At 38.5% G+C, this 14,847-nt stretch overlaps 1 pseudogene; it reads right to left on the bottom strand.

Annotated features, from left to right (window-relative positions):
- Window positions 1-11,501: 11,501 nt before the first annotated feature.
- On the bottom strand, window positions 11,502-11,957 carry LOC114022833 (annotated as a pseudogene).
- Window positions 11,958-14,847: the final 2,890 nt, after the last annotated feature.

Here is a 14,847-nt window from a genome sequence, read left to right as displayed (position 1 = left end):
ACACACACACACACACACACACACACACACACACACACACACACACAAAGGAGGAAGGGAGGGGTACGGGGAGACAGAGAAAGAGGGAGGAGAAAGAGAAAGAATCTCTCCCAAAGGAAGTTTTCAGAGAAAGAAATATTTGCTTTTTTTTTTAAATTGTGGTTAGAGCTGCACAGTAACAAGCCCATTTAACTCTCTCAAATGCAGGGTTTTCTAGCTTTCCGGTAAACTTGTGTTGCCATGGAGAGAAAGAGGCCTGGAACGAGCTAAAGGTAAAACACTGGAAACAACACCCCAATCCACTTCGACCCTATCAAACAGCTAATTAGAAAGACCTGCCATGTGTTTCCCATTCCTTGCAAGGGATTCTATTGCCTGTGATTTATCACCTGTTTTCTATGCAAAGTTTCAGCTCCCCTTTTTTGAATGTGCTGAGGATGACTGGAGGCTGTATAAGCAGGAAAGACAGAGAGGGAGAGAGGGAGACTGGGAGAGAGGAAAAGGGGTTAGTGGATAAATTCCCCTTAGCTCCTTTATGAAGCTTTTTCAGAAGGAACGGGTAGTTCATTGGTACTGACTGAACAGTATATTGAGCAGTACTGCAGTGTACCAGAAGGCACCGTGAAACATCACATGACCTGAGTTCTAGCCCCAATTCTGAGACTTATTAGCTGTGGAACTTTGGGTGAGGCACTTAACCTTTCTAAACCTCAGTTTTGTCATTTATAAAATGGGAATCATCACATTTTTCTTACTTACCTCTTTTACAAGCTAGTTTATAGAATTCGAGATAGACACAAAAACACAATGTAACACATCACAAAAACACATTGTAACCATAATGCACTTTAGAAATAAGAATTATTCATTTCTCTCTCATCATCACTAGGAATTTTAAGATTTTAGGAAGGGTACTGACAAGCTAGAATGTGTAGAGAAGGGAGATCTGATGGATGGATGAGGGACCTGGAGGGCGAGGCATACATACAAGGCGGGGTCAAACTGAGAGTGTTTAGTCTGGAGAAGAAAAGGCTTGTTGGGGAGGTGGGGACATAGAAGCTACCTTCAAGTATCTAAAGGAGGTGAGTCTAGGCTTATTCTGCTGCCCAGGAAGACAGAACTAAGAGCTGAGTGGAAGCTGTATAGGTTTAGGTTCTATGGAAGCACAAATTCCTAATCATTAGAGCTGCCCCATAGTGAAATAGTAGGTTTCTTATAACAGAAAGTCTTCAAGTAAAGACTGTATGATTGCATGTCAGCTGTGTCACAGAAGGGATGCTTTTTTTGGGTGGTGGTTGGACTAGGTGTCCCTTGGGTTCCTTTCACTCCAGCAATTCTGTGATTCTTAGCTCACATTGCTCCCTTCATTGGTATATTAGAGCTATTATGGGCCACTCTCACAATAAGAACTTAATAATTATGTGTTGAATTGAAAGTCTAAAAAGCAGCTAAAGCCCCCAGCCACAGTCAGAAATTATTAGCCCTGGAAGACTTCTTTGAAACTTTATAGACTCCCAGAAGCTGAACAGTGAGAAACCTTACAAACCATCTGTCTCAGCTCCTTTCAGATCTATAAATCGTCTTTAATTAGAGGCAAAAGACCAAAAAAATTAGTTTCAAAGGGCAAATGTTATGAGATTCTTTCCTGTTTGAATAGGGAGGAAGGGGCTGGGAAGCAGGATGATATTAAGTAGCTAAATTGGGGAAGCAGGTGCTACTTAGGGTGGGGGGAGAAGGAGAGCTGGTGGAGACAGTTTTGCCTAAGACCAGCCCTTTTTATTTTTTTTTTAATGGGAACTATGTTGAAGGAATATTGAATTTGTTCTTGGGAGCTGTATTTCTTCTACCCCTTACTTTCATTATGCTGCCTATTAGTTTATAACCAGTCTGTGTGCTGTTTTCTGAATGTAACAGGCAATATGCCTATTTTTCTTCCCCATGTGCTAGATACTTTCATTGGCTCACTTCCTCACCACCTTCAGAGCTAATAAAATGGCAGATGGAGAATTTGAATCCAGGTCTTTCTGACTCCAAATACAGCTATTTCTTACAGAACCATTCCATGCTGCCATCTGAACATCTTACTTGAAACAACTAAGTATTGCTAATGGAAGGATAAACTCATTAATGAATTTGTAAATTTTCTTCCCTGCTTCAAGACATTGACTTTTATTATACCTTTAGATGTGATAGGCACATTGTATTTTCTTATAGAAAACTACCTATTTTACATGTATATGTATAAGTGCTTTAAAATATATTTTTGTTCATTTCTGAGTTATTTCTCTCACTTCCTTGTAGAGTTCCCCCCTCCCTTGAAAAAGCAAGAAAACAAAACCAGCTACAATATGTTTATTCAAGTAGAATATATTCCCACATTATCCATGTTAAAAAATAATGCTTTAATCTGCACTCTGAGTCCATTACTTCTCTATCTGGAGATGAGCAGCATGTTTTATCATGCATTCTTTGGAATTATGACTGTTTTTTTTTTTAATCAGAGTGCCTAAATATTTTAAAGGTGTTTATCTTTATAATATTGCTATTGTATACATGGTTCTTGTGGTTCTCTGCTCACTTCCCTTTACATCAGTTCATACAAGTCTTCCTAGGTTTCTCTGAAATCATTCCCTACATTATTCTTCCCCCTCCCAAATAGTATTTTATTTTTTTTTCTAATTACATGTAAAGATAGTTTTCAACATTTATTTTTGTAAAATTTTGAGTTCCAAATTTTTCTCCCTCGCTCTTTCCCCTCCCCCCTCCCTAAGGCAGCAAGCAATCTGACATAGGTTATACATGTACAATCATATTAATCATATTTCCACATTAAAGAAGAATCAGAAAAAAAGGGAAAAACTACAAGAAAGAAAAAAACAAAAAACAAAAAAAGGTAAAAATAGTATGCTTTGATCTGTATTCAGATTCCATAGTTCTTTCTCCGGATGTGGTTAGGATTTTCCATCAAGAGTCTTTCAGAGTTATCTTGGAGACCTAAGTGTATCATAATTGATCATCGCACAATGTTGCTGTTGCTGTTGCTATTACTGTGTATAATGTTCTCCTGGTTCTGCTCACTTCCCTCAGCATCAGTTCATGTAAATCTTTCCAGGTTTTTCTGAAATCTGCTTGTTCATCATTTTTTATAGCACAACAGTATTCCATTACATTTCCATACCACAACATGTTTAGCCATTCCCCAGTTGATGGGCATTCCCTCAATTTCCAATTCTTTGCCACCACAAAAAGAGCTGCTGTAAATATTTTTGTACTTGTGGGTCCTTTTCTCTTTTTTATCATCTCTTTGGGATGCAGACCTGGTAGAGGTATTGTTGGATCAAAGGGTATGCACAGTTTTTAAACCCTTTGGGCATAGTTCCAAATTGTTCTCCAGAATGATTGATCAGTTCACAACTCCACCAACAATGCATTAGTGTTCCAATTTTCACACATCTTCTCCAACACTTATCATTTTCCTTTTCTGTCATATTAGCCAATCTAATAGGTATGATGTTGTACCTCAGAGTTGTTTTGCTTTGCATTACTCTAATCAGTAGTGATTTAGAGCCTTTTTTTTATATGACTGTAGATGGCTTTAATTTATTCATCTGGTAACTGCCTGTTCATATCCTTTGACCATTTATCAATTGGGGAATGACTTGTATTCTTATAAATTTGACTCAGTTCTCTATATATTTTAGAAATGAGGCCTTTATCAGAAACACTCATTGTAAAAATTGTTTCCCAGATTTCTGCTTTCCTTCTAATCTTGATTGCATTAGTTTTGCTTGTGCAAACCCTTTTTAATTTAATGTAATCAAAATTATCCATTTTGCATTTCATAGTGTTCTCTATTTCTTGTTTGGGCATAAATTCATCCCTTCTCCATAGGTCTGACAGGTAAACTAGGTCTGACAGGTAAACTATTTCTTGCTCTCGTAATTTGCTTATAGTTTCATCCCTTTTGTCTGAATCATGTACCCATTTTGACTTTATCTTGGTATATGGTGTGAGATGTTGGTCTATGACTAGTTTCTGTCATACTATTTTCCAGTTTTTCCCAGCAGTTTTTGTCAGATAGTGATTTTCTTATACCAGAAGCTGGAGTTTTTGGGTTTACCAAATAGTAGATTACTATAGTCAGTGACTACTGTGTCTTGTGTACCTAATCTATTCCACTGATCCACCACTCTATTTCTTAGCCAGTACAAAATTGTTTTGATAATTGCTGCTTTATAATATTTGAGGTCTAATATGGCTAGACCATCTTCCCTTTGCATTTTTTTCATTAATTCCCTTCCTGCATCATTCTTACAGCATAATATTATTCCATCATATTAATTTACCATTACTTGTTAAGCTATTCCCTACTTGATGTACTGGTATCCTTCATTTCCCAGTTCCATGTATTTTGTGAACTATGAATTTCTGTAAACTAGTACTATTATTATAAGGAAGAGAAATGGAAAATATTCTGCTTGAACCAAGAGGAAAGACTTGGGAAAGCAGATTTCAGATTTATATAATGAAAAACTTTCTAAGAGAATCTTCCAATAATGAAATGGGATGTCTTTATAGATAGTGATTTCATTCAAGCAGACATTGGGTGACTACTTTTCTGGGATATTGTAAACATAATTAATATTTCATTTAGGTGTTGGAGTCAATAAATTCTAAAAGAATAATTCTAAAGTCTTTCAATTCCAAGATTCTTGTCTTTTATGATTCTGGTCAAACTTCTTCATTTTAGAGATGAGGAAAATGAGTCTAAGAGAAGTTAAATGACTTTCCCAAGGTCACACAATTATCTAGAGGCATAATAGAATCTAGGGAGTAGAATCCAGGTTTCCTGAGTGTGAAAGTTGGTCTATTCTATGTTCTGTGACTAGCACTCTATTTTTCCTCTGTGTGCCTTCTCTCTTAGATTCAGTACAATAAAACAATTATTAAACACCTACTGCACATGAGGCTCTATGGTAGGTGCTGGAAGAGATGCAAATGTTGTAGCTTCAGGGCACTGTGACCAGTGTCTGACCTTAGTCAGTGCTAAATTCTGTGCTGCCAATTATGCTCTCATTCTATGTGCTCCACACAACACTAGAATATGTTTTGGGGGGGTAACCACCAAACTCTAGCTCTCAATGAGTTGGCTACCTCTCTCTCCTTAGTGCTACCCCTTAATGTTTGGTGTCATTTATCTTCTACAGTTTGTTTATGTATATTACCTCACAATGATATCATGGCTCAGCCCCAATATTGTGAAAACTATTCTACTTCATTACATTATTAGGTATATGCTTCATTGATTCACTTACAAAACTTTAATGAGAATATTAGAAATAACATCATTTTTATTAGGACGGTTGATGGAGTTGTGAACTGGTCTAACCATTTTGGAGAACAATTTGGAACTATGCCCAAAGAGTTATAAACTGTACATATCCTTTGACCCAGACCACTACTAGGTCTACAGCTAGTTCTGTATCACAAGAAGATCTAAGAAAAGGGAAAAAAGACCCACATGTACAAAAATATTTATAGTAGCTCTTTTTGTGGTGGCAAAGAATTGGAAATCAAAGGGATTCCCATCAGTTGGGGAATGACTGAACAAGTTGTGGTATGTGATTGTAATGCAATACTATTTTGCTATAAGAAATGATGAGCAGGATGGTTTCAGAAAAGCCTGGGAAGACTTATATTAACTAATGCACAGTGAAGTTAGCAGAACCATGAGAACATTTTACACAGTAGCAGCAATATGGTAGCTAATCAATAATGAACAACTTGGCTACTTTGATCAATACAACGATTCAAGACAGTTCTGAAGAACTTGCAATGAAAATTGCTATCCTTCTGCAGAAAGAGAACTGATGAAGTTTGAGTGCATATTGAAACATAATTTCTTTACTTTATTTACTTTTCTTGCTTCCCCCTCAACATGACTAATATGGAAATCTATTTTGCATGATTTCACATGTATAATTGAGATCACATTGCTTGCTTTCTCAATGGGTAGAGGAGAGATGGGCAGGTGGGAGAGAATTCAGAACTAAAAAAATTGCTAAAAATAAATGATAAATTTTTAAAAAAATTAAAAAATCTTTTTTTGGGGTGGGGTGCAGATAATATAATCCTCCTCAGATAAGAAAGCATACTACTGTCTGGCAGGCAGCACCTCATTTCATTTCCCAGCTAATTTTATAAGGAGCTGGCAAGGCATTCACTTCCTAGTGGGTTAATGTCCAGTCTGTTGGAGGTAACTCAAGAATTCAAGGGATCAATGTTTGTTTGTTTTTTTTTTAGGGTGAAATGGGCTCTCTTGGGTAGATTGCTTCTAGAATTGCAGTCTTATCCAGGTGACCATAGCCTCTGATCCTCCATCTCTAGCTATTTGCAGGGGGCACTTATTTAATTTGCTTATCTCCCTTTTTTATCCCAGCTGTGTATGGATTTTTCCCTAAGGGGTATAGATAGCCTCTGTTTCAAAGTCTCTTGCAGGATGTCATTGACCCCACTCTCCCTCTTCATGTTCAGGTCATCCTCTCTTTTATATTGCTAGGTCTTCAGCTTTTTCTGTTGTGATCCAGCTCCATAACTCTGTAGGTGGAACATAAGCAAAGTTTAGATAAGCAACAGTCCCTGCTCTTAAGGAGCTGAGAGTCTGTCCAGGGGATATGAAACCAGCATAAATATTGTAATGCATCCTGTAATCAACATTATATGACAAGTGAATTACAGAGGAACAAAATGGAGTGCTACAATGAGAGTTGAGGCCGAAGGTCTTTACCAATGAGGGGAATCAGGGAAAGCTTCCTGGAGAAGTAAACTTTTGAGACTGGCTTTAAATGAGAAATAGGAATTCAATAGGTGAAGAGTGAGTGGGAATGCATTCCAGGTATTGTCATCTTCAAGGATTTGAAACTCCTTAATGACAGAGTCCATATAAAGAGTATGGGCTATTCTGGAGAGAAAGGTTGAGGAAGAGGAAGATATGTCTGTGCTCCCATTTAAATGTGTGTAAGTATTTGACATGGGAGAGAGGTAGGAAGAAAATAAGCATTTATTAAGTGCCTATGTGTCCCAAGCATCATGCTAAGCACTCAACAAATATTATCTCATTGAATCTTCACATTAATTCTGGGAGGTAAATGCTATAGTTTTCAGTCATTTCAGTCATGTCTGATGCTTCATGACCCTATTTGGGGTTTTTTTGGCAAAGATACTGGAGTGGTTTTCCACTTCCTTCTTCAGCTCATTTTACAGATTAGAAACTGAGGCAAACGGGGTTAAGTGACTTGTCCAGGATCACACAGCTACTAAGTGTCTGAAACTGTATTTGAACTCATTAAGATGAATCTTCCTGACTTTGGGCCCAGTACTCTCTCTACTTCTTCACCTCGCTGCCCAAGGTATGATTATTGTCCTTATTTTTCAGTTAAGAAAACCGAGGCCTATAGAAGTTAAATGCCTTGCCCAGGGTCATACAGCTATTACATGACTGAAGCAGGATTTGAAGTCAGGCATTCTTGACTCCAAGCTCATATCAATGGAAATCCAGTGAAGCTGTAATGGTAAAGACGTTATTTCTTGGGGTATGAGAGGAATTGGGAAGAGTACTGAGTTTACAGTCAGAGGACAGAGTTCAAATTCTCCCTCTATCACCACCTGTGTGACCCCCGTGCAGGTCACCCTTCATGAAGCAGGTGCTTAATTATTCATTCATTCATTTAAAAAATAGATTCAGCATAACAAAAGGTACACAGAAGAAATAGAACACTAGACCAAAGAACATAAAAATAGAGGGGTCCTTGAGTCTCCTCCAGCCCCAAGTCTCTGATTCTATGATTTCATGTAAGGCACTTAGATATTAGAGTCTTGACCAGAAAAATCACAGCTTTAAGTCCTAACCTTAACATCCAAGTAGTTCTTTGTTATTTTTTTTTCAGAAGAGGCAGAGATGAGGAGCAATCAATCAACAAGCATTTATGAAACACAGTATATCCAAGGTACTGTGTTATGTGCTAAGGGTACAAAGACAAAAGTGAGACAGATCCTGCCCTCAGGGAGCTTTCATTCTGAATGGACATGGGGAGACTATTTGGGGATATTCAATGATTTGACTTTGGAAACTTCCAGGTCTTGTTCCTTCTCCTACAGCTACGTACAACCTGGAAAAGTTGTCCATATTGAAGATCTAAAGGATATCAGGTTGGTACCAAAGGAAGTTAGGAATTTAAGAATTTAATATACTCAGTAAAGTGCCATCCAAATGTATGATTTTGTTATTACTTATCTAGTTTGGTTTGCATATAACTGTCTGTTCCTTGCCCTCTCCACGCCCCTGACCTTCCCTGCCTGGCCCTGGGGCCCTTTCATTCCCTTTCCTGCGGTCTACCTCTATCTGACTATGTTTTACAGAGAGTACAGTGCTAGGCACTGTAGACCAGTAGATGCTTTTGTTCTCTTAGCCTGGTAAGATGAGGAAGCTGAGGTGGTCATGTGAGAGAAGGATGCAAAGATGTTGGGAAATACAGATGAGGCAATGTGTGTTCTGGCCAAATAGAATTTCTCTGACTTAATGATGCATGTCTCGGTTATTCCTTACATGTGCAGAGTTAGGAATAGTCGACTTAATGAAAACAATTAATACAGAGACCTCCAAGATTCCTTAAACTACTTTACCCATGTACCGCTCCCACTTCAGTTGGGCCTACTAAACTTGAAGGAGGTATGCCACATGCTGAATATTAGTTACTTGTTGGACTGAATAGCCCTAGTGTGCATGAGGAAAAAGGGAAAGACAAAGAAAAACATGATGGGTTCTGAGCAAAGGGAGCAAGCCTTGCCAGCTTCCATTGGTCTTTTCCCCTTCTCTAAGATATAAATATCAATGTACCCCAGGCATCAAGGCAGGACTACAGATCTGATTATGTTGTACACAACAGAGGGTCAAGAGGTCCTTTCTCTCATATACATACACACACACAGGTACACATACACACATACTCCATGCCTTTTTTGGATAGCTCAGAATTTTACAGAATTATAGAATCTCGTGTTGGGTAGTAACTCATAGAATGAACCCAAGCTGTACACGAACCACCATAGATTGTCCTAGATGACACTCCTGTAGATGGGAAGCCAGTTTTTACTTACTGGGCTAGTAAGAAAAATGAGGCTGTCTCAAAGTTTGTGACAGAATGTCATCTTGGTGTTTAGCTATTTTAAGCCGCTAGGTCTGGGATTCTTAACCTAGGTTCCATAGATAGATGTATGTGTGTGTGTGTGTGTGTGTGTGTGTGTGTGAATGTATGTGTTGTACATGAACTTGGATGGGAAAAAAATTACACCTTTATTTTCACCAATGTCTAACTGAAATTTAGCATTTCCTTCAGTTATGAATGTAGGCAACAATATTCAGAGGTCCCAGAATCCACAAGACTGCTGAAGGAGTCTATGACACACAAAAAGGGTTAAGAGCCCTTGCACTAGATCCTTTTGATAGTCGACTTTCCAATGAAAGGCTGCTGATGAATTGCCTTTACACAGATGAAAACTTATTTGAAATAGCCCAAACTGGGAGCAACCAACGGGTTCAACTGGAGAATAGCTAAATAAAATTATATTATGTTCATGTGCCATGAAATGATAAGTATGAAGTATAAAAGGAAATATGGAGAGATCTTTATGAAGTGTTAGAGAATGAAGTCAGCAGAATCAGAACTATACACAGACTAGCTACTGTATATAGGGACAACTAGGCGGCGCAGTAGAAACAGTGTTGGCCCTGGAGTTGGGAAGATTCATCTTCCTGAATTCAAATTTGGCCTCAGACCCCTCCTAGCTGTGTGACCCCAGGTAAGTCACTGTTTGCCTCAGTTTCCTCATCTGTAAAATGAGCTGGAGAAGGAGATGGCAAACTACTCCAATATTTTTGCCAAGAAAACCTCAAGTAGAATTACAGAGTCAGACACGATGGAAGGATTGAACAACAACTATATATATGTGTATGTATTCCCACATATGTACATATGTATGTATACATGTATATGTATGTCTATCTGTATGTATACCTATATATATGTATATTCAAATGAAAAAACATAAAAAGGAAGGAAAACAGAGTGAAACATGGCAGAATTGTTGGAAGATCTGGAAGGGTTCATGGACCAAAAGCACTGTCTTTGCAAATTGTTAATTTGTTTGGTTCTGCTTTGTTAAAGGCTAAGGCAGTGGTTTCCAAACTTTATGAACCATGTCTTCTTTTTTTAACAAAAAAAACTTGTTATGCATCCTCCCACTTTTCATGAAACCATCTCTGTAGAGAATTTTCTTAGCTTGTATTTTATTTAAAAAATTAAGAATTTATTATAATTTTATATTAAACATGTAATAAAAACAATGTATAAAACAAATAATTGCTGTTCTGCATTTATTGTCATAGTGTCATGGATTTAGAGATGGGAAGGGCCTTCCAATCCAACCATTTCATTTTAGAGTTGAGGAAACTGAGGCCCAGGGAAGTTAAGGGACTGAACTAAGATGTGAAGATTGAACTAAATAGTAATCAGTCAATCTCTAAGTATTTATTAAATGACTACTGCTTGCCAGGCACTGGGGATTCAGGGAAAGGCCACCGTCAGTCTCTGCTCTCAAGCCAAGAAAACTTCTTTCATTTCGTAGGGTGATGGAAAGCCCAGGAGTAAGGCATGACAAGCCAGCATGGAAGGATCACAAGGAGTAATGGCAGCCTGGTGCCTGACCTCTGAGGAACCTACGTAGCCATCTTATGACCACAGCAATCTACGGGCTCCGATCCTACCTGAGACTGGGTAGGGTCGGTGGGAGGCATCAAATCAACACTACGTGCCCTGCTGCTATGCGCTCCCATCCCCACCCTCGGGGGGGGGAGGGGAGGGGGAAGGTCCTGGACCTTTCCTCCTGGAACCATTGAGGAGAGCCTGGGGATCATGGGTGTGGTCATCCAGGGCTGAAGAGAAGGAAGAATTGATGACTCATTCTCTGCTACCTGTGCCAGGGTCCATTGCTAGTGGCAGACAAAGGCTCTCCTTCTATCTCCTTCCTTCCAACATTTGGAGTAAATTCATTGTATTAGTCTCATTTTTGTTGACTTTGATTTAAACTTTGTTTCTATTGAAAAAAATGAATGCTTTGCATGGGAGCTGTACTTGAAAATATCCAATTATTGGTCATTATTTTCCTGACTTCTAGAAAGAGTTCTATTCCCCTCCCTCCGTCTTATTTTGGAAAATTCTAAGCTAGTGGATTAGGATAAGTTTTTTTCCCCTGTTTTGATGATTATCTGAAATAATATTTGTAAAGCCCTTATCACAGTGCCTGGCACATAGTGGGTACTTGATAAATTATTTTTTTCCTTTCTCCCCTTGGTGATGGGTTTTTAAGTTTGTAACTTAAAACTTTTTTTTTCTTACTGTAACAAATGTTTTCATTTCACTTTTATTTGCATTCTAATGTCACATTTACTCCCATGCCATAAGCTTTTGTTTCTTCAGTTTCTTCTGGGATATCTTTTTCTTTTGAGCAATCTCCTCTTCTGGTTTAGGAACAATTTGTTCCTTTTCAGTAAGTATCATCTCAATATGGTAAGGAGAACTCATGTATGGGTTGATTCGACCATGAGCCCTGTAAGTATGCCGTTGCACTTTGGGAGCCTTGTTAACCTGGATAGGCTCAATGACAAGAGAATCCACATCCAAACCCTTCAGTTCTGCATTACTCTCTGCATTTTTAAGCATATGCACCAAGCATTCAGCACTCTTTTTGGGCCAATGACCCTATGTCCAACTCCACTGCTTAGCCTGGGCACACCTGCCAACTCCACCATTATATCACCTGAAGGGAACACATTGTTTCTTCAATGTGACATCTTTCAAATACTTGGTAGCCTTTAGGATATGCATGCCCTTGATAGCCTGGGCTGTTTCATTGGTGCTCTTGAAGTGGACCCGGAGATTTGAACCCTTTGATTTGCATGATTTTGTGGGGTTCTCTGGATCAAGAGAGTATTTCACCGTTTCAAATGATTACCTAGGACGGGTCAACAGACGAGGAAGAACTTAAAACTTTTTAAAAGCATATCTTGCAAAGATGTGTATTACTATTTTATAAATGTACACAGATAATTTTATGATTAACAAAATTCAAGTCAACCTAAAAGTCACATATATGTGTGCATATATAGCAAGTATATACATGTATGCATGTATAAGTATATAAAATATATATGCATGTATATACACATATGTATGAAACAACTATGGATGAGGTTACATGGATAAACAGAATCTATGCAAATGAACTATAACATTGGTCTATACACCTGTGTAGAGCTTGGGAGAACTCTCAGCTGGTAACCAACCTAGTAAACAATAGCCAAATTGGTTCAAGCTAAAATGGGTAAAAGCTGTTTTATTGCCCAAACATTCTTTTTTTTTTTTCAATTTTATTTATTTTATTCTGAACTTAAGAAATGAAACAAGCATTTCCATAACATAGTAGAATAGAAAAAAAAGATGACTGTACATGAAACAGCAAATCTATTATGTACAATTTGCTATTCCTTTTTGTAACTTTTTTCTTTTTTTTTTTTTTTTTTGGTGAGGCAGTCGGGGTTAACTGACTTGCTTAGGGTCATACAGCTAGTAAGCATCATGTGTCTGTGGCTGGATTTGAACTGAGGTCCTCCTGACTCCAGGGCTGGTGCTCTATCCACTATGTCACCTAGCTGCCCCTTTTCTTTTTATTCTTCCCCACCCAACCTAGAGATTATACTACCATTAGACAAATATGTATATGTATGTAAAATCATTCTGTACATCCTTCTATTTATCAGTTTTTCTCTGGATGCAGATGGCATCTTTCTTCATATGTCCTTTGTAGTTAATTTGGGTATTTATAACAGTCACAATGACTTAGTCATTTTTACACTCGAAGTTGTTCTTAAAACAATGTTGTTGTTACTGTACACAATATTCTCTTGGTTCTGCCCTCAGCCTGTATGAGACTTATTCTCTATTTGGGAGCATGCTTTAGTCTAGGAGTGTGGTTATGTTACAATCTCTTGCTTATGGGAAACCAAACAGGCTTCTTATTGACTCCTCCCTGTTTCTTAGCTCGTGCTGAAAACATAGTGTCTCCTGTCTTTTAAAGGGGCAAAAGTCTATCCACTGCTGGCATTAATCCCACAAATAAGGATTTAGGTACCACCACGTGTTCCATTTGTCAGCACATGGAGAGACATAAAAAAGTAAAGTGATACAGATAGGAAGTAAAAGGTACAAGAACTGGCCACTTTTGGCCAGCAGCTTGTGGGGGTAAGATCCTTGTATTTATCTTTAGCTCTTCCTTCAGGAACACATAAAAAAGGGAAATAGGGCCAGTGGCGAGAGCCCTATGGCCCTACAGGGAATTAGGGGGTTTGAGCTAACCCACTTTTGTAGGCAGGGAGAACAGTGTCTAGGCAGTTCTAGCAGTCCACATCTTATCAGCACACTAGTCAGTTCCCTACAATCTCTCAGTGTCTCATCAGATGTGATTGCAACAACAGGCCCATAGAATGTCAGAAGAAGGGGAGTAAGGGAACAGGTACCCTAGAATCAGACGTACCATGTTTAACTTTGCCCACCACCCTACATCTACTCCCCAGAAATCTTAATGCCAAGTTCAAAATGTCACCAAACCGGTGAATTGCTGGACAAAGTCTGTTTGGCCATTTCCACAGTCTGTCATCTCTATGGCATTACTTATACACAGGTGCTACGCATGTATAATAATTATGTATATAAGATTTCCTGAAAGTCTTAGTGCATTAAGACTTTTTGGAACATCCTATGTATCTCTACATGTATATGTGTACGTACATATTTATATGTATATATGAAAGGTGATCAGTGACTACCTCTTCTCCTTTTCTACTCAGGCTAGAAAAAAAAAAGAAAACAGATTTCCATCTCAGCAAGAAGGCTAAAGACAGGTTCTTATGAAGAACCTATAAGGGCTGTGATAATAATACATTTATCATCAGAGATTATATGATAACTTCCTGAAGAGTACTGGGATGAGTTTGTTCTCTTGGACTGGCCAATGGGATTCCAGTCCTTTGAGCAAATGTAGGCTGTAGTCTATGTAGGCTCTAAGGGTCCCCCATTCTCCCCAGGTCCCCAGAGGGAAATTAGCTGCATGTTTTCTTCCTGGGGTACCCCTGACGGACAGTGGTTCTTTTAATTATATAGACTTGAATTCCCCTCCAGGGTGCTGCCTCCCAACATTAATCACCAGTGATTATTATCCTAATATCATTTGCCAGAGATAGTGAATGTCTCTGCAGTACCAATACCAGTGATTAGCATCCCACTATCAATTTAATCATTTGATATCTCCTCAATATCATCCATAAACAATTAACATAAATGAACTTTTATAAAGGATTATATACTGAGAAAATGTAGCAAGAACCAAAGTACAACAAATATCTATGTGGGCACAATCTTCCCTCTACATCCCAGTCTTTGGGGAGAATATGTTTAAACTTAGAGTGGTGGCTACAGACATTCTTCTAATCAATGAGTTCACTTCCAGGTGCAAGTTACTTCCTATGGACAAGTTGCTGCCTTCCTTGCAAGCTACTGGATTGATCCACTGCTGGGCTGAGTCAAACAGGTTGTTCCTCAGGGCTGGCTCCTTTTTTGGGCTAGGCTGCAGGACCTCTGCTGGCTCTTCTGATTTTTTGAGATCTCTCAAGACCCTGAACCCAAGGAAAGGAGACAGAAACAGAAAACAGCCCTATCTCCTACGCCAGCTTGCCTG

The sequence above is a fragment of the Vombatus ursinus genome, unplaced genomic scaffold, assembly GCF_900497805.2.
Source record: "Vombatus ursinus unplaced genomic scaffold, bare-nosed wombat genome assembly UNPS02014813.1, whole genome shotgun sequence".
Lineage (NCBI taxonomy): Eukaryota > Metazoa > Chordata > Mammalia > Diprotodontia > Vombatidae > Vombatus > Vombatus ursinus.
This window is presented reverse-complemented; position numbering and strand designations above follow the sequence as displayed.